The sequence below is a fragment of the Archocentrus centrarchus genome, chromosome 24 (genome assembly GCF_007364275.1).
Source record: "Archocentrus centrarchus isolate MPI-CPG fArcCen1 chromosome 24, fArcCen1, whole genome shotgun sequence".
NCBI classification, from domain to species: Eukaryota; Metazoa; Chordata; class Actinopteri; order Cichliformes; family Cichlidae; genus Archocentrus; species Archocentrus centrarchus.
Window position 1 is genome coordinate 11011319 of NC_044369.1, and position 25701 is coordinate 11037019.

At 41.8% G+C, this 25701-nt stretch overlaps 1 protein-coding gene across 1 annotated transcript in view; it reads right to left on the bottom strand.

The window, feature by feature from the left end:
• Positions 1-13196, bottom strand: part of tmem121ab (transmembrane protein 121Ab) — a 45070-nt gene extending 31874 nt beyond the window's left edge. Inside the window, exon 1 of the mRNA XM_030721815.1 lies at positions 13165-13196. The gene's annotated coding sequence lies outside the window, so the exon portion shown is untranslated. The remainder of the gene's footprint in view (positions 1-13164) is intronic.
• Between the last annotated feature and the right edge of the window lie 12505 nt (positions 13197-25701).

A 25701-nucleotide genomic window follows, 5' to 3' on the forward strand; every position in this document is an offset into this window, starting at 1 on the left:
AAGTGTTGACTAATTGGAACCATTAAAATCTTGACACCGGTGGTTAATTTGTTTCCTTGTGTTTTATAGAGATCATTTGTCTCATCGGAAAGCTCTGATGAAACATTAGGTGATTATGTCAGTAAATAAGTCAGATGGAGTTGATGCCGCTTCAACGATGCGCGGACCAACATCTCACACTTCCCCCAAATCCATAATGTTATCAGTTGCTGGCATTTTGTCACATGGAAATACGCAGATCGGTCGTCATGGTGAGCGGGACCTTTGCAAATGTTCTGAGACCCAAATGGGAAAACAGTCAGCTTGACCTTTCTGTGAAATTCTTAAAGAGAACACAGTGAAATATCTTAATTAGAAAGAGATGGAGCTGCTAAGAACACACATTGATCAAGCCAAAACCACAGCTGTCCGCAGGGCTAGAAGTGGGGGAGGGGAGCACAAAGCAGGGCTTGTTGTTAGACAATAATCATGAATCATGTTAACTCTGCTCTGGAATGAAGAATGGGATGAGTATCTGTGCAAACTAGGTTTTAATACAGACACAGAGAGCTCCCAGCCTACACTGTCCATAGCAGTCTCATTTGATTCAGTTAAATTTCAAATGAACAATGTACAATGCACTGCAGTCTTTAAACCAACTCTGACTGAAAGTAGAAGTGCAGAGAATGGTGAAATGAAACATGGATGCCCTGCCAATCATTTCAACAATCTGTAGGTTTTTTTCATTGTCAGCAGGTTATGAAAAGCCCAAAGGCACATCAGAATACCAGTCCAGGACTGTGTCTGAAATCACCTTGTTCATTTATTCACTATTCATTGTACATTTTATTCTGAAATATTTTGTGACTGCATTTAGAACTGAATTCTGAATGTGGGCACTAGCAATTCCTCTAGACATCCATATTATTTTACTGTTGCAGCCCATCCTACTGTAGCTGTCAGAGGGCAAAAAGCAGTATAAAGCCTGGAAGGGTTGCCAGTCTATCACAGGGCTAACACGGAGAGACAGACAACCATTCACACCTAATTAACAATTCAATCCATTTTTAACACTTGCCAATTTAACCTAACCCAGGCATGTCTGTGGACTGTGGGAGGAAGCCGGAGTAACGAGAGAGAGCCAAAACAAGCATGTGGAGAACATGCAAACTACACATAGAAAGGCCACAGCTAGTGGGGCACTGGATTCGAATCCAGGACCCTGTTGCTGTGAAGCAACAGCGCTAATGACCACACCATAATGCATAATGTAAAAATGTAAATATTTCTCAGACCATCTTTTCAGCTGCTTATGTATTGATCTTGATGTGTTTTCCTATCAGTAGTTACAGCCACACTTTCAACATTAGGTCAGGTACTCCTGAATTTCTTAGCCCCCTTATTGTTGCTTATAGCTGTGTTGTTCTTCAGATTTTTCTCTGCACTTTTTAAGGAAAAACTGCTGTTTTGCTTCTCAGTGTAGGAATTATGCATTGTATTTAGCAGTAAAGGTAAAATTCCATTATATTGAAATTTTCATCATGTTAGACCTCTTGTCTGTCTTTATTTTGTCCTCAGACTGCACTTTATTCCTTTTTTTGAACATCTTCACTGTGGACATGTACATACTCTCGTTCAGGAGTGGGAATTGTAAATGTGTTATTTCTCAGTCAGATGAGCGTCAGAATATAGATGCACAGGTTCCCCTGGTGCCGTCTAGAGCGTAGATATGTCGCTTGTAGCTTGTCATGGCCATTGACTGAGACCTTGTAAAACTTACTCCAGTGTCCAGTGATGCAAGGCACCAGTCAACGTCTTTGACTTCCGTTGACTGCCTCTGATGTAAAAAGGGAGCCAGCAGAGCACTTGTTTGACCAGTACAATATGCTGTCTCTCTGCTGGTGTGATGGAGTTTGACCCCTTATTCAGTTTGCAACCTACATTTGGTTTCCAACAACTTGCATCAGTGTTAAGTGGCTGATGTGATTGGTAATACAAGCGTTTCATTCCTGGCATGCTTCAATTATTGGCAAGAGATTAAAAGCTACAAGATACAAGAGATATTTGGCCTGAAGAAGAAGAGCCTAGTAGAAGATGGAGATGCTGTTGGTTTCATCACACAGCTCCAGAGAGTTTTTGAGGTGAAAAAAAAATTAATTACTAGCAAGTTTTAGTGATTGCAAACAGACCGACAGGGAACATGGTTGATATTGATCTGCTGAAGCTAAGAATAATGTTCAAAGGCATCGGGCATCAAGGGGTGGGCTGGGCTGGTTTTATTAAGCGTAAACATTTTCAGCTAAGAAAGAGTTCAAAATGTGAGAAATCTAGGCAATGGCTGAGGGATAGATAGAACGGCAATGAGAAAAGAAAGGGCGAACAATTCATGCTTTCTTTCTTTTTTTTAGTTCCTCAAGCTATCTCTTTTACTCTACGGCCAGCGCAGGATAGATGAGTCTGTTTGCTGGATGATGGAGCTTTTCAGCCACAGTGGTGGCCGCATTCCCTGACTCTGGCTCTGACATGAAACTATGGGCAGTAGCCTCTGGTACACTCTGCCATAGCACTGTGGGGACAAGGATGAAGCAGCCACCCTTGCTTTAACTCTGGTTCCAGTAACAGCACCCACATAAATGGCCTATATGGGTTTTTAATAAGTGTTTGAACAAACAGGCACTTGCATCTGCTTTTGTTTGATGTGCTTCAAGGGCATAGTAGTATCTGTTTGGCAGAGCAGGCTTCCACCTGCTGAAATGTATTGCCGAGATGATAATAGCGTTTGACTTCGATTGAGGGTTTTGCGACGGGCAAGGCGTAAATTGTTTATCAATGTTTTTCCCGTGGTTTTTCGGCTAATTGCAGAGCAGAGTGGCTTGCAGAATGCCTATTAGTGCCGTGCTGAGTTGAGAGACAGGCTAGTTAAAAAAAGTGCTCATCACTGAAAACAAGACACAAGCACTTACACACATTTGTATGTAGGCAAATTCTCTTCTGCTTTCTTCTAAGAGTGCACTTGCATACACACGTGTATGCGTATGCGTATCTAAACACACACACACACACACACACACACACAAGTGTGTTTTGCTATCTTTGTGGGGAATTTCCATTGACTTCCATTCATTTCTACAGCCTAAACCTTACCTTTACCCTTTTCCTAACCCTAACCATCACATACCTAACCCTAACCCTAACCTAAACTCAATTCATACCTTAGCCCTAACTCTGACCCCTGACCCAAAAACAGGGTTTCCCCTTGTGGGGACAAGGCTCCAGTCCCCACAAGGAGCAATTGGTCCCCACAACGTAGTATATGTCAGGAAAATTGTCCCCACACGGTATTATAAACATACGCACACACACACACACACACACACACCAGTTTGGGCAGTATGACAACAGGCAAGATAAGAAGGACCAATCTTTTGTGTTCGAGCCCACACAGAAAACGAAGCAGTACACGTGAGAGTGCATCAATGCTGGGGCCGTGTGTGTGTGTGTCCTTGCATTATCTACTGCCTGTTGGTGCTGGTGTTTAAGTGCTGCTGAGAAAGGAAGAAAGAAAGATGGGAGGGGGGGAGGTGAAGTGAGAAGAGATAGAGGAAAGGAGTAATGGCAGAGAGGGGGAAAGCTTGGGGGAACGGGAGGAGAGGAGTCCTGTATCTCCAGAGTCCCCTTCCACAGCCGAGGGGCAGTGACAGAGCAGCAGCTGCTTCTGCCTTTTCAAACCACAGTAACAGTCATATGGAACTGAGTTTATCCCCCCAGCAACAACTACCAGCAGTCACTATGGTCTAATCAGTCTACCAGTCCTGGCTCCACTCCAGCTGAGGGTGTCTGACTTTTCCCTTCGTCAGGCTTGATCTGTATTGATGATGATATACACAATAGTTACTGCACTCGCTGGGCTGAAACGTACAACACACAGGCAATAATGTCTTACAGATGGGTCAGGTGGCCCCATGCAGCAGGGTTAATTCCCTGCCATGGTTGCTATCCTCCTGCACCTCACAAAGCCAGTGAATTTGTGGAGGTCTGGCAAAGGCCAGCAAGTGACAAACGAGAGGGGAATACAGAGAGCTGTGGAAGAGAGTATGAGACTTGTTGGTTTATTGTTCTTTGTGTGCACATGTGTGTAAACTGTTTGATTGTGTGGTAATTCAATCATGCGAGCCTCTGTTTTGGAGCATTGTACACAGAGCCTAGGGTAGCTTGGGTGCTGACTCTGTCGGCCAGACTTAATTACAAGAAAAAAAACACAAACTGTAATTCCACACAATCACACCTGCACAGCACTGCCAGCTCTTACAAGGGTTGTCCAAACAATGTTTTCTACAGGAACAGTTTAAACTTTCTAATAAGCATGCTTAGAGGACGATCCAATGGTGTTCCCTTATTATCTACGGTATGTATTCAGCTTGGACAGCGCCTTAGCCGATATGACCACACTGTTTTTATCCAGGAGCAAATAAACAGCAGAACGGCAGGAGAATGTAGTAGAATGTTGTGGGTTTTATGATAATATTTTTATGTCTCCAGCAGAGTGAAATCTGTCTCATGTGCACCTATAGCCCATTGTCCAACTTAGACAACACCATAATGAGTAGGCAGCGCATAGCTGTGCAGACAGACATATGGTGACACATAATTGCAAACATTCACACAGACACACACAACCGCACATATTCTCACTTGATGACATCTACACAAAGGGTGACACTTTGCACAATACAGAAACAGACACACATAACGAGGCCCTTGATGTACACCACAAGCTGTGTTTGGCAGATTTTTAGACAATCTTTGTTTTTTTTTTTCCCGATCATCTCAATTCATTTCTTAACCAGCAATGGCAGACTAGTCAACCAGAAAAGGCAAGCCTCCTTGTCATCCCGGGACATCGATCTGTCACTCAAATGCTAACAGCTTCCAACCTAAATGAAAAATGTCTTAAAAGCTATTATTAATGTTCCCCACTATTATGTAATGTGATGTAAAACTTCTCTTTCTAAGTACACACCAGAAATAATGTTAATTATTTAGTTTGAACCTACAGATGTGGAAAAAATTAACATAAAAGCCCACATAAACTACCTTGCAGTTGGCGCAAAGTAATTCTTTTTAACATAGTCAGTTGAAATCTCCTGGCAGGATGAAAACTATTGTTCAAAACAGATTGCTTAATTTGATCTTTTGATGATGGACACAGAGGGGTTAAAAACTAGTGACTGCAACAACTGTAGCATATATCAGCTGCCTAATAAAACCTGTATATAAAAGATGGACATAGTCACATTTCTGTACTCCATCTTTCCCACAAGCCTAAAAACAGCATGTTTGTTTGTTTGCTTTTTTTGTTGTTGTTGTTTATTTTATGGCTTTGGATGACAGGGCGAAATGCTACGGTATCAACTAATATTAGCAAGCTTGGGAAGTAAGCTGCATCCATAAACTGCATGGGTGCATCCCACAGACACAGCTAATTAGGACTGACTAAGATAATAGCACAATTTCACTTTTCAAAACTAGAGTACAAAACATCTTGGATGCGCCTTCACGGCAGGTCATATTATTTGTCAGATCATTGCTCCATAAGCCACCAACACAAAGAACCAGAAGTTCAGTTCAGAGTTGAGACCCTGCAAACAGCTGCCAGCTACAGGTGCTTGTATATAGGCACATCTGCCAGTCAAAGAGACAACACCCCTACATTTAAGCTTGAGCATAATCCAAATGGGGTTCACTTATTTTGAAGGGAAAAATTAGCTATAGAGACTGTAAACATGTTGATTTCATAACTGAAGTCCATTGGGATTCACTTACTTTTGGAGCCAGCCTCAAGCGGCCTCTCCAGGAACAACACTTTTTGGCACCTGAGCATTGGTTTCGTTTTTCAGCTTGAGTGAAAACCATTTCAGTTAGCCAAGCCCGTCGTGGAGATTATATTACTTTATGCACAAAATAATAGTATAGGTTTCAGGTGAGCAGTGTGGCAGCAAATAGTGAGCAGATCACTGACGGCTTAAGCACACTGCCATGATTGAAATGGCGCACTGGATATATCCTGCTGTTTGGTGACTATGTCATGTGAGTGTGAAGAAGGATCAACTTGGCTGCGTGAACTATCATGCAGCTTCTTTTTCATGTAGCTTCAGGTTTGTTTTTTAGCTAATAAAAACTGATGTTTTACTCATTCTACTGATTCATACTCATCACACTAGTTACTGACTCTTAATCACTTAGATGGAAGCATCTGGTATTTTTCTCATTCCTGTTCTTTGCATTTATCACCCATCTGTATCCTTTACTAGTGCACTAACAGAACTCCAAAATGTGGAAATGTGGGAAATACCATAATATCTCCTCTCTTCTCTATTAAAATCTCTCTTGTTTTTAGTAACGATAAATTAAAGGCAGTAGAAAGTGATTCATGATTCTCAGAATCATATCCCTGTTGACACTTTGCTGTCACTGGTAGACTCCTCTTTACTCACAAATGCAAACAGCTACTGTCACACACAGGCATAAACCAACATGAGTTAAAAAAAAAAAAGACACACTGTGAAACACACTCAAGACTAATCATGCAGATATGCAGTATTCACATACTGAATGCTCACAAATTGGAAGAAATGTAGAGAATAGACACAAGCACACACGTGAAGAAATAGACACACATTTACCATCTGGTCAGGTGTGTGTATTTGTAGTAATAATATGATCAGATGGAAATGAGAAGCAAACACATTCAAAATGTCTCCAAACATGGAATATAGCAGTTTATTTCCCTTCTAATGGTATTAGATAACAGAAATTGGAGCATTGCTGTGACACCCTCGTTATCCATGGAAGTGTGTATGTGGCCAAATGCATTCACAGCCAAACACACATGCTGACAGATTAATGTGAATCCTTGTTTTGCTGACAGTCCGAGCATTTAAACTAGCAAGGACGTGTATGTTGTAAGCTGTTTCCTGTAAGAGCCTCGAAAAATGCAATAATGGAACACGTATACAGACACGCACTTCCCTTCGCTACCTTCTGTCAAGATAAAGCCATTGAGAAGTCTGCATGAAAATGCAAAAATGGGTTTACTCTCCTACTTAAAATCATTATAAAGGAAACAGTCACAGTGGGATAATATAGCATATTAATGTTTATGGACACTTAAATCCGCTAGAGCCTCCAGCTACAGCACATTACCTTGTTCTCTTCATTTTTGTATGTGATTCAGCTTTGGCCGGTACACCTCCGAGAGCATATATGCAGCTGCAGAGCAACAATAAAGTGCATGAATTAGATATGAGGTTGACACAGAGATGTAACAGATCTTTTGGCTTTCACACTGCATCGCTCCCCTATCATACCAAGCAAATATGATTGTAGGCTAGGTAGGGTTAGCGATAGGTACAGTATCTCTAGTACCGATAGATGGACATATAAGTTTTAAGAGTGAAAAAACATGTATGTATTCACTATAATTCATTTCAGGATCAGCACATATTCATAATAAACTAGCCACGAGTGTTTGTGGTAGACACTGCACACTCAGCCAGTAAAAATATAATCAAGGACTCTTTAATATGAGCACTGCATTTCACTTAGTTCTTTATGAAGCACATCAGGCTCCCAACAGTTGTTGGATACTTTTAGGTTGGTTATGAGAATATCTGGGCATAATACATTTGAAACAAACAACTTTTCTCATATTCTTTGCACCCCTTGAAGTCTTATGCACACAAAATGTACACAGGTTTAAAAATGTCTTTAAGCACATACCGAGGTCTGAAGAAATAGTATTTTCCCCATTCTTTTATTCCCCTGAGCTATGCAAAAAAGACTGTTATTTCATCCTAAGGCTGCAGAAATTAAAATTTAAATACAGACATGCATGCTTGTCTGAAATTGAAAACCTTACAGAGTGAATTAAATATGAGAACTTCAAGCATATATATGAATATAAAAAGTATACATATACTTTTTTACATTGCCTGGCCCAGTGACAGTATCATTTGTAAAACACAACAACATTAGGAAATTGGATGCAAACTGCAGTTTCTCTTCTAAAAAACAGACATGCCCCCAACATTTACCCTGCTCCCGTGAGGTTTAACAGCAGTAAACAACATTACTACATCCCCTGTGTTTCTGGGAAAGCCCAGTAATTATTTGCACTTCACATATACACATTATTACCCAAACCACAATCTGTCCTTGACCATTTCTAACCATTGTTGACCATACTTAACCATATATTTTAACAATAGTTTTTAGATAGATGCTATTGGTGTGTGGATAGATGGACATTAAGAGCACGATACAGCATGTACACCCATGCATAGATGGATAGTACATGGATTAAATGTATTCTGTGATTAGGAAGTAAGCTCCAGACATCAAGGCATACACCTGGAAAAGACAAGATTCACTTCACCACAGGCCAGGCCACTCCACTTGAGCTGATTGATTTCCCATCAGTTCTATATCCCTGATAACTGCATGCCTGGAGGGCTGCAATGGCTCCAATATTTCACTTCTATATACCCACACAATCACACTCTCTTTAAAGCATTCAGTGTGTGTATATACAGTGTGTGTGTGGGTATATGGGTGGCAGTAAAAATGTAGGTGTGCTGGGTGCACGGTTGTCTAAAAGGAACAGCACTAGCTGGTAGTTACATGGTGACATTTGTGGTAATGACATGCCAAACATTTCTGCATATATACAGGACAAGAGGGAGATTTGCATTCTGCTCCTGCTACAGGTCCCTTTTTTTGTTGTCAACAATCCTCCACTGGAGCAAATTAGTGAGCTGGGAGCAAAAAAATATTCACAGTCAAAGCAGAGATAAAAAAAATAAATAAATAAAATAAAAAATATTTAACCACCATACAGATGGTGCAGAATTTTTATGCTACCACAACAAACCTTGGAGTGATTGGTTAAAAATCCACATGGGTACATTTGTTTTCTCCTCCAGCCACACTCTGAGATTTGAAGTCTTTGATTTATAAACGTCCAGTGTAGCTGCTTTATGAGATGCTGAGCAGATTGCCAAATTGCCCTCTAACAGAGAAAGTGCCATTTAGGGTGGCAGTGATTTTTTTAAAGGCTGGGTCTAATCATATCTTGGTTCTAGCAGTGTTAAAGTGTGGTACAGACAGAAAGATAAAGTTCTTATCTTCCATTCAGGACAATTTACTTCTCTGTTGGAATAACAGCCATTATTTAGCTCTAGCTGTGACCCTTACCTAGTTACCTTTGCAATTTGTATTCTTGCCAGCGCCGTCTTGGTCTTTTTCTGTGTGCATCATATTATCTCTGAGGCTGGTGCAGGCAAAACATTTAAAACAGGATCATTTAAAGGCCCTTTTTTTCTAGAATGTGAACACTGTTTTCTGTCAGATAAAACTCAGAATATACTGCATTTTTCCCATTGCCTCGTCGCATACAAGATGTCTCTAATCACACAGTTCTTTAAGCTAGGTTTAGATAAAAGCTTACACTTAAAAACCAAATTAATTTTCTGGGTCCTCACAGAAAACCAACAACTGTTAATTGAATGAGCGAAATGTGTGAACACTACTTCTTTGCCTAATACTGACGCCCACTTGTTTGTGTTGTCAAGAAAAACAAAAAAAAGACTACAACTACAACAAATAATGGGTATTTACTTAGGTTTTTCCACTGTGTATTGTGCAAACTTTTATATTTTACAGTAGTTCTGGCTTTAATTTGTTGCTATGTTTATGTGTGTGTGTGTGTGTGTGTGGGGGGGGGGGGGGGGGGGGGTAGTGATCAGAGACTGAAGGAAGCAAGCCTGGAAAGTGGTGCCAGTATTTTTCCAACTTCTGTGCTTATATTAGCATAGATCATGCAGCAATCCATAATACATGGATCGTTAACAAGGTTGGTATTTTTGATCCATAATTAAGGAGTATATTTTCAAAAGGTTTTCAGGGTTAAACACGTGATGGCTGCAAGCTGCTTTTCCCTCTGCCTCTCCTAGGCCACGTTATTGTACAGTATTTTAGCTATTGATTTGCTGTGCCATTTGGCTATTGATTGGAGTGGGTGCCATTATGTCAGTGAGATTATAGCTCTCCGAAGCACAGTGATTCTGGAGTGGAAAACCAGTGGCAGGGAACCGGTGAGACAAGCTGAGTGCTTACTGCATCAGATGTAATAGCAGCTGTGTTTCAGCTAATGGCATAGAGCACAGCAAAGCAAAGCACAACACAGAACCACACAGTTTAGCATAGCACACCTTGCCTCGTAGAGCCAAGCACAGCAAAGACAGAGCACTCTGATGAATCCAGTTTCTATCTGTGCACAAAGACCTATACGGAAACATACGGAGGAGGGAACTACACATCTATGGACACACAAATCTTCTACTAATGAGGCTCATAGTGGACCAGTATTCTGTGTGACAGCCATTGCTTCCAGACTGTCTTCTGCTGATCATTCAAATTGCCTACAGCTCGCCATGCGGCGGGGTGAGGGGGAGAGGATTTCGATTAGGAAGGGGGGATGTGGCGTGAGGAGGGTGAGTGGGCGTTCACTGCCTCTGCCTGCTCTGTGGCCTTCAGATCGGCCCATCATGTATTTATAGCAATATGGAATCTAATTGCATTTCTAGCAAGGGCCTGAATTTCAAGAGACCCCACAAATGGAATTCCAGGCATGCAGAATCATGATCCACTGTGCAATGAGCATGTAAAATACATACTCATGAAAAGCAAACCAGTTTTGCAATCTATGTAATGCAAAAAAAAAAAATCTAAAGCAAAGCCTATCAACAAGCTGTGTTCTGGATGCGAGCATGAGCTCCCAACTGCTGACCCTAAAGCTGTAGTTGTGGTGTGCCATGTTTCTCAATGAGGCATGGTTTGAGACAGTACCCCAGTTGAGCGGTAACCCTCCGGGTGGCAAATGAATGTTAAACTGGCAATGGTTTTATGGTACAAGAAAACAAAATGCCTCAGGACAACTGGCCTGAACTGAGAGTGTCTCATCTTCACTGCAGCCATTGCAATTTCAAACAAAATAAATGCAGTTTACAGAGGGGTAACAGGCAATTCTGGGGTGTGCCCTCTGTAGGGCCACTATTAAAATTCAAATTCATAGTCTGTTTATTGGATAATAAATTGAGCATGAAAGATTAATTTGCATTTAGTTCATCATCCCAATGATATAGAGCAGCAATTTCTATACAGTGGTGCCCAGAGCTTAATAACCCAGAGGCAACACTGGCATATCAATATGTGCTTTCTTTCTTTCAAGGACACAGGAGTGGAGCCCTGTGGCAACATCTCCGCTGTGATTCACACTTCTTGCTTCCTCCCACTTAATTCTTGTCACTCACAGTCTGAGCCGACATATCAGACACACTTAACGCAGTGCCGAGAGTTATCACACATTCAGTGTAATCAAAATCCTAATGAACATCATTAAAATCAAGGCTTTAAAAACTGAGGCTTACATCACTGTGGGTTTACACAGCCAGAGTGTATGTGTGTGTGTGAGAGAGTGTGTGTGAAGGGCTATCAGAGCCTGTTGGAGTGCCGCAGGCAAAAAAAAAAAAAAAAAAAAGCACCGGGGTCACCTCTTATTCAAAGCAGCTCTGACATGGGCATTTTTCTTCCTTTACATTTTGAGAGCTAATTTTCTCGTGCAAAAGAGCTGCAGTAGACAGATCAAGCAATGCATGGAGTGAACAAGCTGGGTGGCCACATCAAGTTTAAGCACCGGAGTGGAAACCCAAAGGTCACATGGTTAATCCCAGCAATAGCTAATGTGCAGCTTAGATTAAAAGAGTATAAAATAAAAAAAGAAAGAAGAAAAAAGAAAACCTCTAATGTGACGATATTTGCTAGCACTTGACACATTATTCAAAGGCCTATGGCTCTTACTAATGATTGGGTTCGTAATGATTAATATGCTTATTGTTTTCTTGATTAATCTGTTGTGTTTGATCTATGAGATAGCAGAAAGTTGCTAAAAAGGCCCATTGCACTTTTTAGTTTCAGCTACAGATTGCCCCCCCCCCCCGTTTTGACGTTACAAAAAAAAGTAACAGCTCACTGTTACATAACATAAGACAAAGAAATACAGCAAGTATTCAAAGTTGAAAAGGTGTACCTCTGAAATAATGACAGCTGTGGACTCATTCCTCACCTATATGCAATCCATTAATCACCAAGCTCTAATTCTGACTGGTGGCAAAAGGCGCTGGCTATCGTATATATTGCCTAACACTTGAGGCATGTGAAGCTTTATGATAGTTAAACCTGCAAGATTAACCTTTGAAGTCACTGGGTCAAAGACGTGGCAGTTGGCACAAAAAACTCAGAAATTAGGCAAGAAATTGAAACTAAGGCTTGGACACTGTAGGCTGAAAGGGAGCACCGCCTTTCATGTGCCCATTATCGCACAGAAAATATCGATGGGTGGGAAAGCACAGGGGTCATGAGGATTAACAGTCGCGTGCTGTGGGGGTGGTGTGAACGCCCCCCCCCCCCCCCCCCTTTTCCGTGTGTGTGTGTGTGTGTGTGTGTGTGTGTGTGTGTGTGTGTGTGTGTGTTGGGTGCGGAGGCTGGTGGGGGCCTCTGAACACGGATGGGCTGATTTTCCGCGCAGACCGGAGGCACGAGCCGCTACTGCTGCCGCTGCTGGGCACGCGCTGACTCTTCAAAATAAACAGCTGGCTTAAATTAAACCGGCGAGGGCAAACGGAAGCTCCCTGTTTACCGAAGCATGGCGACAAATCTAATTATTCAAATAGCTATAGAAACAAATAATGCTTAGCAGTTACTTCAGCCGTCTTTTTTTTTTTTTTTTGCCACATCCCATCACGAATTCCTCAAGCGAGCGCCAAAATATGCTCGTTTAACATAAAAAAGAGTCAGAACAAGAACAGGGGAAAGTGGCGGAACTGAGAAAGCTTTCTACCAACTAACCTTTTAAACTTACTGGCTAGGAAACTGTGCTTTCTGTGATTTCATCCCCAGCATTATCATTTTAATGTCTGGCATGAGCGCCTATCCCGTCTCTCCTTCTGAAGCAGCGCTGAGACAAGTCAAAGCGCGTTCAGGAGTAATTTGGTCTCCTTTATAGCCTGCTCTTTCCCACTACCGTGAAGATACAAGGCAGAAGGCTTGTGCTAACTCCTGCTGGCTTACCTCCAGAGGACGGTGAATCGCTGCCCGGGGTGCTGAAATGCTTAGTCTCTGTCCAGGGTGCTGAATTTTATTGCGGGTTCCGGAGAGGCTTTGTAAATCCGCTGCGAGGAGGCGCCGAAAACGCCGGTCCAACAACTGCTGCTGCCGTTAAGTTATGTTAAAGAAAATCCCATTCCCAGCTGCCTTTTCCAACACAGCGCAGACAGGAAGAGACGCGGAGCGACCGTGGCTCGAAAACGTATGCAAAATTGTTAATTCACATTTAAACGGTGAATGCTGCAAGTGTAGCCTGCTGGCTAAATGGAACCGCTTTGGCAAGTCTAACTGCTGAGGCTTCTTGGCTAGTTGCTTCTTCCTCCGGATAGGCTTAACCACCTCTCTCTCTCTCTCTCTCTCTCTCCTATTCTCCTCGCTCTATCAATCACTGTTCAGTTCTAATATGTTGGAGTGACAGGAAGGAAACCAGTATCCCAGTATTCTATAGGCTACAATAGACGTTACTGCCAATTCTTAAACAGAAAATCATTTGGAATTAGCCTCATTGGTCATGATGTGATAAAGAAACATTGAATTACATTTAATTCAGTGCGACTGTGCACAAAAAGAAAAAGTCTCCTCCTGCTTACAAGCCCTCTCTAAGCCACACACACATACACACACACACACACAGAGAGGAGAGAAATGAATTGAATTTATGGTCAATTTACTTATGTAGAGGGAACAGCCATCTGTTTCAGGCCCCTCCTGTTGTGTCATTTAGTCTTTTTTTTTCTTTAACAGTGCTACAGTTTTTCTGCAGAACATTTTTGTGGCAAATGACAGTAACACCAGTGGAGGGATTATTCGGGTATGGTGCCATTCAAGTATGCACAACAACAACAATAGGATCTGAATAGCGGTATTATAAGAATTAGTGTTAAAAATCTGATAACTGAGATTTGTGTGACTATAAACTCCCAAAGTCTATTTGGGAGCACAGATAAAGTGCAGTCACTGCTAACACACAGACACTCATCAAGTCACTGTGTATTATCTGCAGTGTTTAGAATCAGAGTAAAAAATTGACTAATATTATTCACATTAAGTGATACAGCAGTCATTCTCATGGCTTTGGATTCTTGTTGTGGGTTTGGATCCTCTTTTATTTTGTAGTTCTCTTTCCTCATGTGTCTTAGTGTTTTTGCTTTCTATTTGTCTCCTCTGTTTGATTGTCTGTGTCCTTCTGTTTGTCATTTCCTGTCATCTTTTTCTTTGTTGTACTTTCTTTCTTTCGTTGCCTTTTTGATTACTTTCCCCACCCCAATTAGTATCGCCTCTGTTCAATCATCTAATAAGTCACTTCCCCTGTTTCTCTTTGGTTCAGTGCCAGATTGTCTTTATTCAACCCAGATGTCAAGCTTTCCAGGTATTTATTTTTCAACTGTTATATTGTATTTTATTGTTCCTGCTTTTGATTGCTTGTCTGGTTTTTGCATTAGTTGACAGCAAATGCAGCTTGCTTTTGTCAGCCCACCTCCCTAGTCCTTTGTTTCTCATTAAACTAAACCCATTACACTTATTTAGCAATATATATACACTCACCAGACACTTTATTAGTTACGCCTTGCTACCTTCCAAGCTGCCTTAATTCTTCATTGCATAGATTCAACAAGGTGCTGGAAACATTCCTCTGAGATTTTGGTTCATATTGACATGATAGCATCACACAGTTGCTACAGATTTGTCAGCTGCACGTGTGGCTGTAGATCTTTTATTCTATTACATCCCAAAAGTGCTCTATTGGATTGAGATCTGGTGACTGTGGAGGCCATTTGAGCGCATTGAACTCACTGTTATGTTCAAGAAACCAGTTTGAGATGATTTCAGCTTTGTGGCATGGTCTGTTATCCTGCTGGAAGCAGTCATCAGAAGAATGGTACACTGTGGTCATAAAGAGATGGTTGACAGCAATACTCACATAGGTTGTGACATTTAAATGGCACTCAGTTGCAGAGGTGGCAAAAGTACTGACATTCTGTACTTAAGTAGAAGTACAAGTACTTATGTTAAAAAATACTTTAGTAAAAGTCGAAGTACTGGTTCAACTTCTCTACTTAAGTAAAAGTAAAAAAGTACAGGCTCTGAAATGTACTCAAAGTAAGAAAGTAAAAGTAGTTCTTTGGAGGATGTTTCTACCTGCTATTTTTGTGTAAAACTAACCGAACCTCATTATATATTATTGTAATAATATAAAATAATATTACATGAGAATACAAACGTTATTCCAATCTAAATTTTAATCCTAATGAATGCACTCAGCTTGAATCTGTTATGTAGGACACAAACTGTGAAAGGGAATTTAAACACAGCTCTATTCTCTGTGTCCTCCATAGTAGAGGGTGACTGTGCCTCCACCTAAACACCAACATGAGGATACTCAGGGGTTACAGTGGGATTCAGAAGGTGGAGGAACCCTAAGATCAGCTGTAGTGGCTCTGCATGGAGAGAAGAATCACAACTTTCTATTGTAGCTGCAGTAAATAATGTTGTGTGCAGGCTGTGATCAGCTGACCTGCTGCTGCTGCTCTGAGGTTTACTGCTCTGTGAGGATGAACTGAACTCACAAAGATGTAACCCAGTATTTCACAGCTATCTGAGCTGATCTCCATCCCCTACACTGACAGCATACAGGCTGAATACATGTTGGATTCAGTGAATGAATCTCAGCATCAGCAGCTTTGATTCAAACTCATCTCTGCTGCACTGATGTAACCTGTAACTCTGACCATGAACACAAACACTGTGCTCCAGTCCAACACAGAGCTTTACTGTAAATACAGTACAACAAGCTAACCTAAACTGCAGTATTTTCATAGAATCTTTGAATTACACAAAGTCAGCATACTTCAGTTTATTTTCCAGTCCTTACCTTTAAATCTAGCCTCTCTTCTTCCTCTCCTGTCCTCTTTCTCCATCTCTGAGTGAACTTCTCTCTCTTTGCTCTCCCTGAAATACAGCAGCTCTTCTTTTAGCTAGCAGACACACTGTGTGACAAACTGCACACACTTTGTGTGTTTGCTGATATTTATTGAGCATTTAGAAACGTTGCATTTATCTGCCACACGTTACTCCCTTCGTGCTCGCTCCTCTTCAGTAGCGCTAGCTAAGCTGTTTATGTCCCGCAGCGCAACTTACGGACTCGGTCCGGCCCGATTATAGCGCTATAAATGATACATTAATTATATGGGTTTGCGTATTTAATCCCTTTGTACGAGATAAGCCCCGATGATGGAGGATACGCAGTACGATTGTCTCTAATGTGTTATTATTCCTCCGTTTAGGCTCAGATCGTTTGATGTTTGACTGCGAACTGACCGGAAATGCAAACTTCTCTCTGACGTGTTAAAAAGTAACGAGTCTGTTTTGAAAATGTAAGAAGTAGAAAGTACAGATACTTGTGTAAAAATGTAGGGAGTAAAAGTAAAAAGTAGTCAGAAAAATAAATACTTAAGTAAAGTACAGATACCTGAAAAATCTACTTAAGTACAGTAACGAAGTATTTGTACTTCGTTACTTCCCACCTCTGCTCATTTGGTACTAAGGGGCCCAAAGTGTGCCAAAAAATATCCCCTACGCTCTTTTACACCACCAGCAGCCTGAATAATTGATACAAGGCAGGATGGATCCATGTGAATCCTGTTCTTAGCTAACAGGAGTGGAACCTGCTGCTGTAGCCCATCTGCTTCAAGGTTCAACATGTTGCACATTCAGAGATGGTCTTCTGCATACCTTGGTTGTAACGAGTGGTTGCTTGAGTTACTGTTGCCTTCATATCAGCTTAACCTCTGACATCAACAAAGCATTTTCTTTTTTTTACCCAGAGATCAGCAGTTTCTGAAATACTCAGATCAGCCCGTCTGGCACAATAAACATCCCACGTTTAATGTCATTTAAATCAACTTTTCTATAATATTCTGATTCTCAATTTGAACTTCAGTAGGTCATCTTGACTATGTCTAGATGCTGAAATGCATTGGGGTGCTGCCATGTGATTGGCTGATTATTCTGGGGAGTCTTGAATGATTAGTGAATCATGGATGACTGGTAAGTTCAAAACAACACAATACATCATATTCTACTAAAAAATGATGGCACAGCACAAAAGGTCAGAGGAGCTTATTCAGAGAATCAGAGGATATTTTGAGGTATTCTACTTATAACCATAATACCAGACATATGTTGGTACTGCAGAGAAAGCAAGTTATCAAAGTCATTAAGATGCATTTTCTGGGAACCATGACTATCTACTCACCCTTTCACTGTATATTGCTGTGTTTCACTGATTAAGTAAAAACTATTATCCAGTTGAAGAGGATCAAAGCCAGCGAGAGCCCCTGGGAATCCTGGATATCTCCACCAAATTTTACAGCATTTAACAGACAACCACAAAGGTCAGCCACAAAGGTCAACCTCAAAGTGGCGTTAAGATTAAAAATCGTGCATTCGGAGAGCTGTGTAGTGGATCAGAACACTACACAGCTCTCCGAATGAACGTGTTAGGACAAATGATCTCATTTCACAAAGTTTCAGTCTGCAGAGGGGCACCAGGCAGGGCTGCCCACTCTCTCCCTCTCTTTTTGTAATTTTCATTGAGCCGCTAGCAGCAGCAATCCGTCAAAATGTAAATATTAAAGGGATTCAAACTGAAAATATGGACCATAAACTTAGCCTTTATGCTGATGATGTATTACTTTTCCTTGGGAATTCACAAGGCTCTCTTTTGAAGACTATCACACTGATAGATAAGTTCTCATCTATATCTGATTAATCTATCAATTGGAGTAAATCAACAGTTTTGCCTCTGAATTGTAATTTCCAGAGAACCTCTAGGACCCCACTAAAGTCAGGAAATATTAGATATTTAGGCATAAATTTTTCCGCCATGCTCTCAGACTTGGTACGATTAAATCATATCCCCTTATTAAAAACAATAGAGGATGATCTCACACGTTGGAACAGTCTACCTATATCACTCATGGGGAGAGTTGCTGCCATTAAAATGATGGTTTTACCAAAAATTAATTATCTATTTTCATTGATCCCTAATAAACCTACTCTTCCTTGGTTTAAGTCACTAGATTCAAACATCTCAAAATTTTTATGGAAAAACAAACTGCCAAGAATAAGCTTAAAAACTTTACAAAAGCCAAAACACAGTGGAGGTCTAGAATTACCAAACTTTTATTACTATTTCTTAAGCAGTAGATTGCAGTATATTTCAAAGTGGATCAAATCCAATTCATTAGACAACCCATGGCTGGATCTAGAACAGGCGTTTTGTGGAAAAATAAAAATCTCAGATCTACCTTTCATTAGTTCCAGTATTAAACATCATAACTGCTATAAAGTCCTTAGTATAAATACCTCTCTGACAGCCTGGTGGGAATTTTTAAAAATAACTAAGTCTTCACTTATCCCCTGTAAACTAACACCCATTTGGAACAATCCAGATATTTGTCAGAAAAAGAAAATGCTGAATTTTCCGTTATGGCGTGATAAGGGTATAAATAACTTAGAACATATTATCCAAGATGGAAATCTTATCACGTTCCAAGAACTTATATCAAAATATAGAATTGGCAACGGTAGATTTCTGGAATATCAACAACTTAAGTCCGTCCTACAGGGAAGATTTAACCTTAATCAATTGAATCTAGAAATGCCTACTTGGGTAACAGAATTTCTTAACCTCTGTACCCCAAAATTGTTATCAAAATTATATAAATTATTAATAAAAACTGATGATTCAGTTTCCCTCACAATTGCAAAATGGGAGCGTGATCTTTCTGTCAACCTGGATCAAAATTTATGGACAGAAATATGTTTAAATATCTTCAAAATGACTAAAAGACCCCAAATACAACTTGTACAATATAAGATTCTCCATAGAACATACTACACTGGACAAAGGATGTTCCAAATGGGCCTTACACACTCAAACATATGCACCCACTGTACAAGCAATTTAGAGGATAATCATCTACACGCTCTGTGGTCTTGTGTACCAGTTCAGAGATTTTGGCAGAGGATTTGTGAAGATCTATCCACATGGTTTAGCTGTCGTATCCCAACTTCCCCCAGACTATGCATCTTAGGTGATGTCAGTGAATTAATTATGGAGTTAAATATATCACACATAGTTCTTACTGCCTTGTGCATCGCTAAGAAGATGATCCTCATGAACTGGAAGACAAAAAATAAACTATGTATTACTCAGTACAGAAATTTATTAGTAGATCATGTTAGTTTAGAGAGAATGTTTGCTTCTTCTAAAAACAAATTGGAGGAATTTGACTCTCTTTGGTTCCCACTGCTCAGCTCCATTACTTAGTGGGGGTGGTGGGCTGCGGGCTCTGCTCCTGTGCTTTGTAGGCGGGTGGGTGAGGACTCTGGATGCCTATGTAGCTGGTAGCCTCCTGAGACTGGAGTCCTGGGGCGACCTTCTGGTGATGTCTGTGTGCCTGTCCTGGTTGATGGTGGTGGGGGCTTGGATGATGCTGCCTTCGGTCCTGGGGTGTGGGCGGGGTGCTTGGGGGGGTGGTGCCGGCCCTCGGTCGGTTGGCTGGTCTTCCCTGTATAGCTTGGGGGCTGGGGTCTGGGGCCCCGACACTGGGGCCGCGCAGGCTCCCGGTGGGTCCCCCCTGGCGCGGGGGGGGCCTCTGCTGTCCCGGCCGCGCCACCGGGTGGGGTGGGTTGGCCTGGCGTCGGGATGTCCGGTCTACGCTTTTGGGGCCCTGGGGTGCCTGCATTGCAGGGGGGTGGGGTGGGGGATGGGGCCATGGTGGGGTGGTTAGGGGGGACTGGGCACTGTATTTCCATGCCCAGGCCAGTATGTCCTGTCGCTTGTTTGTGTCTATTGTTGAGTGAATGGGCATCTAGGGGGAGCGGGCCGCCCTCTGCAGTGGGGGCGAGGGCGCCAACCTCGGGTGCTGCAGTGCTCTGGGATGCTGTCACCACGGCCCCGGGCTCACCTCCCCCTGCCCTGTGCTGTGGTGTGGGAGGTCGGGGTGCCTATTGAGCCAGCGAACAGCTGGCTCTCTTCTTCCAGGATTCTTTCTGGTCATATGCCCCCCCCCCCCCCCCTCCCCCTCCCTATACACAAACACACACACACACACACACACACACACACACACACACACACACACACACACACACAGAATACACATCACTCACAGATGTAGGATGGAGAGGCCACGTGGAGAGCTGCACCACCACTTGCCTCTCCGTTTTAATTGCACTTTAGTCATTATAACTCACAACACATACACACTTACAACCTGATACACATAGAACCTTTGGGGCAGGCATGTTACTCAGAGGTTGATGAGGTGGGGCCGCTGAGGTGGCCCCACTCGGATCCTCGTCACTGTCTGTCCCCAAATTTTATTTGCACATTAGACATGGAGGGTTTTGGGGGGGCAGTGTGGGCAAGCACTGACGACCAACAGTTGGTGCTTGTGGCATAACTGTCCCCTCAATTTTAACTGCACCCTATACACCTCATTCACTCACAAACATTAACACATAGACCTACAAGTTGGGGAGGAGGAGGGGTGGATGGGTCATCTTACACCCCGATTTCTTACACCTCACCCAGGGTGGGGATCGGGTGGTTCCTTGGGGACCGGGCTGGTGGCGTCCTGGGGTCGCTGTTGGCCCTGGGGTGGTTTCCACTTGCCCCGTCTTCAGAGGGTGGGTAGCTATGGATGAATGTGTGTCTTTGTGTATTTGTCACCGTCTCCGTGAGTATGGGTGGGTGAGTGAATGTGTATGTATGGCATATCTGTGTGTGGGTAAGTATGTATGGGCATGTATGAGTATCTGTGCATAAATGTGTACACGGGTGTGTGGGTGTGTTTGTATGTATGGCTGGACCTGGGTCTGGGCCTTGTGCCTTGCCTCCTGGCCGCTCCTTGCTGGTTGCCTCCTCCCCCCTACCCCCCTGGGATGGGGGTGCCTCAGGGTTCCTGGGTGGGGCTGGATGTTCTGGCGTGGGTGCTGGCCTGCTCCCCTTGGGGGTGCAGTGCGGGGCTGCGTTGGCTTCTTCGGCGTGGGGGGGGGCTCTGTGGAGGGTCGGGCGGTCCTTGGGTGCCGTGGGCCCGGGGGCCCTGCCGCCGGCCAGTGCAGGGGGCTGGCCGCTGGGGGGGGACTGGCTTCTCATCGCCTTGGGTTCCCTGGAGCCCTTGTTCCTCGACTGGGGGGGCTCCATCTGAGACCACCCTCTCCCGTCTGCTGGGGTAGGTGCGCGGTTGTCTTTGGACTGAGAAGCCATGGGTCTTCCTGGCTCTTGGTGGGCTGCTGGTGGCCTGGGTTTCCGGGGGCTTTCCCTACCTGCCTCTAGCTTCTGATGGATGGAGCTGCAGCGTTTTGCCCTCATTGGTCAGTACGTTCCATGACACAGACACAAACATGACACAGACACAAACACCCACTCAATCACAACTCAACAAAATTGTTGGTGTGCGTAACATGCTTTGTTAGTTTTGTTTTTCACACACAAATTTATTTTTGCAAGTATTGATAGTATTTTTTTATGTTAAAGTGATGAACTATCTGATTAATAGACTTGTGCTCTCTCCCCTTTTTTTTTTTTTTTTTTTTTTTCTCTCCTTTTTTTGCTCCCTTTCTCTCTCCCTTTTTCTTTTCTTTATTTTCCTTTTCTTCAGCCTGTCAGCTCTGGCTGTTACATTGTATGTGAAAAAATAACTCAGATAAATAAAATAAAGGGTTAAAACATCAACAAGAAGAGCCTATTGAGAACATATAGAGGTCATCTTGAAATAGCAAATATGTTTGGCACAACAACGCATTCAGATCACAGTTCTGCTTGCAAGATCTACCAGACATGACAGGCTTTAAAAAAAAAAAAGATTAAAATCGTGAAGGTTCATCCTCTGGGGCCCATGAATGTTTGCTAAAAAAGAAACGAATCCATCTAAATCACAGTGGTCAACCAACTGACTTTCCTATCCAGAGAGCCATTCAGGTAATAATATGATTAAATCACTAAATCCACTCTTCAATAGTGGACAAAGGTTTGAGATAGAAGAAATATTATGTATGTATTACATAATACCATCAGATAAAAAGACAAGTTCACAGCTGAGTTAGTTGACAGCATTAGTGGTTGTCCTTTAACAGTATTAGAGTTGTAATTACTTGGGTCCAAACCTTTATGTGTCCACTCCACTGAGTCGACACTTATGGCTAATATCAGGCACTAAAATTGTTAAAAAGAATAAGGTCACTAACTCCTTATCAGCTAACACAGACATAGTATAGTCGGTTATATGGATAAAGATAACTTCAAGAACAATGACGTTCTGACTGAGGTGCCATACACAGTATATAGGGTAGCTCTGTCCCTGTGGGGTTGCAACAGGAATGTTGTAATGTTTTTTTCATCAGGGATTTGACTGTCCTCATCTCTGTAGAGGAGAGATTTCTGCTCTGTCTCATTAGATTTCAAAACCACATCCATATAGAGTGACTGTGCACAGCTACTTAAAATCAAGTAGGCACAGAAAAACCCTCCTGCAGTCACTCGTCATTTTAAAGTTATTCAGAACTCACACATACCGGCATCACACTGAAAGTAATTTTCAATGATTAGGGTTTTCATAAGCCAATCAGCGCCGATTAGACTCGGGTAAAAAGGGAGATGTGAGGTGACTGACTGAGTGAGCTTTGATGGGCGAGATCACAAGGCTATTCCTAGACCCGAGTCAAAGTGAATGTCAGATGAGGTGTGTTAAATATTGAGGATCTCCCACCACCCCTCCTTCGACAGTTAGATCTCAAGCTCCAACTTCAGTGTTATGTAATTTTTTTTTCCTCATGTTTTTTTGGGTGTAGGAAAGATTGTCCCCCAGCTGCTAAGGAGGAGAAGTTGATTGCGCAAAGCATGCTTTCATCATACAGGGGTGAGCACTGTACAGTCCACTGTAGCTACCAGTGTGACTCCTGCAGAATTTAAAGTGCCACAAAAAACCATTTGATACAAATGCCTGTTCTTTACTGAGCAGTCCCACAAAGGAAGCTGCAGTTGGCTCACAGTTCTTTAAAATAAGTTTAAAAGGTCTCAGTATATCCTTCAATTAGTCAGCTTGGCCTGCTGTAATCATCATAGCTGTATATATATATATATATATATATATATATATATATATATATATATATATATATATATATATATATATATCTTAACATTATGAAACATGATCTGGAATGTCATGTTTTTACAGAGAAGTGTGCAAATAACCACTAAACTGTGGGTAAAATGACATCATGTACAGATTTTATGGCATGTCAGAGTCAAAGTCACTGCAAGAGGATTAAGATTGCAACATCTGCACCACTGCAATTTCGGACAATCTCTTGGACAATTTGGACTAAAAATTCAAATAAACCAGGGGGCACAATGGTGAAACCTGGAGCTGTAGGTCATTGAACAATGTATTGCCCTATGTTTGAAAGAGTTGTAGCAGGTAATGTTGGGAGGAATGTGTCTCTTTAGACTACCTCAGTGTTGTATTTGTGATTAGCGACTGAATATGAACATTACAAAAGAACTGGTGCTGGCAATTCTTCCCATTATTGCAGCTGAATGCAGTAAAGGACAAAAGAAAGCCTCTAAAGGAAGTTGTTGAAAGGAGTATTTATTAAAAACACTCCAAGTCCTGCATTCACTTGCAGCTCTAATCTATATTTTAATAATAACAGTGTTTCTAACAACAGTGTACAAACAATCAGCTATCTGGCCCAATATAGAAAACTGTTTCCCTTTGAAAATGATATTATTAACACATAGGACTATTATAACAAATGTTGTGTGAAGCATTTCTTATAATAGTAGCTGTGGTTGAGCAAAATTGACCTACTTTACATTCTGTTAAAACAATGTATGATTTAGAATAATCTGGGCTCAAAACATTTAGGAACATTTCAGAAGTTTCAAGTTTGTCCTTATCATGAAGAATCTGATGCTTGTAGGTTTTTAGTTTGATAAATTATTTTTATTGTACGGATGGATAGCCATATGATTGTAGTGATATCATTGCTGATTGTGCCCATCTATTTTATACATTCTTCTTCTTTTGGCTGTTTCCTTTAGGGGTTATCACACTGGATCACCTGCCTCCATCTCACCCTATCCCTAGCATCCTTCTCTGTCACACCAACCCTCTGCATGTCCTCCTCCACTACACCCATGAACCTTCTCTGAAGTTTTCCTCTTTTCCTCCTGCCTGGCAGCTCCATATTCAACATCTTTTGTCCAGTATATCCACTATCCCTCCTCTGCACATGTCCAAACCATCTCAGCCTTGCCTCCCTAACTTTGTCTTCAACCTGCTCAACCTGAGCTGTCTGTCTGTTTCTATTTTTGTTCATGTTGGTCACTCCCAACTCTGGTCACCAAACCCTACATCATAGCAGGCCTAAGTACCATTTTCCCCTTTACTCTTGCTGCTATCTCTATGTCACAAATTACCTCTGACACTGGTGTCGGGTGATTTGGTGATTTTCATCTACCTTCACTACCTCTACCTCTTACATCTTCATTGTTACACCTGCCTCCCTCTCATTCACACACATGTATTCTGTCTTGCTTCTACTGATTTTCATTCCTGTTCTCTCCGGTGCATACCTCCATCTCTCCAGTCTCTCTCTTCCACCTGCCCCCTACTCTCACTACAGATCACAGTGTTGTCTGCAAACATCATAGCCCACTGAGATTCCTGCCTGACTTCATCTATCAACCTGTCCATCACCACTGCAAACAAGAAGGGGCTTAATTCCATACGTCTGATCAATTTGTCAACACAACTATTTTATTATCCCTGAAAACAGTGTGGAAACAAAATTGAAAAATCATAGCTCAAGTGTGTAAAAGCTTAACTGTCATGAGTTTGATGTCATTGTTTTGTATTGTGCAGCATGCCAGCACTGATGAAAGGGACTGATAATCTTGGAGACATACAAATCCAGAGGATTGGACAATTTTGGAGCTGATTTTTAACTGGAACTGGTTGTTGAGTTGGTGTTGTCTTAATTTTTTAACATCATTTAATCCAGCTATACAAATAAACACTAAAAAAAAAAAAGAAAACGAAGAAAAGAATAATGCATCATATTTTATTAGCTTGTTATACAGCTTGTATACGAAAGGTACAAAATTATGAAAATGACTGAATTAAAGATGTAAAGTAGCACAAAGTAGGGATGCATCAATTAAGTAAAGTGCCTCTTAATTGTACCTAAGTACACAAGTGAGAAAATGCACTGTTGCATTCTAATAGTTCCTGGCATATAAGGGTAAACATACCAATAAAATATCTGAATCATTATTAATCAAGAAGCACTGGACTGGTGAACTAGATGAAAATAAATCTGTTCTCCCTCATAGAAGACTTGGCTTAGCCTCACTGAGGTAAGTACTGTATGTGGGTGTTCCAGACAGCAAAAAACTGCAGTTTTTGTGTGACTAGTTATTTT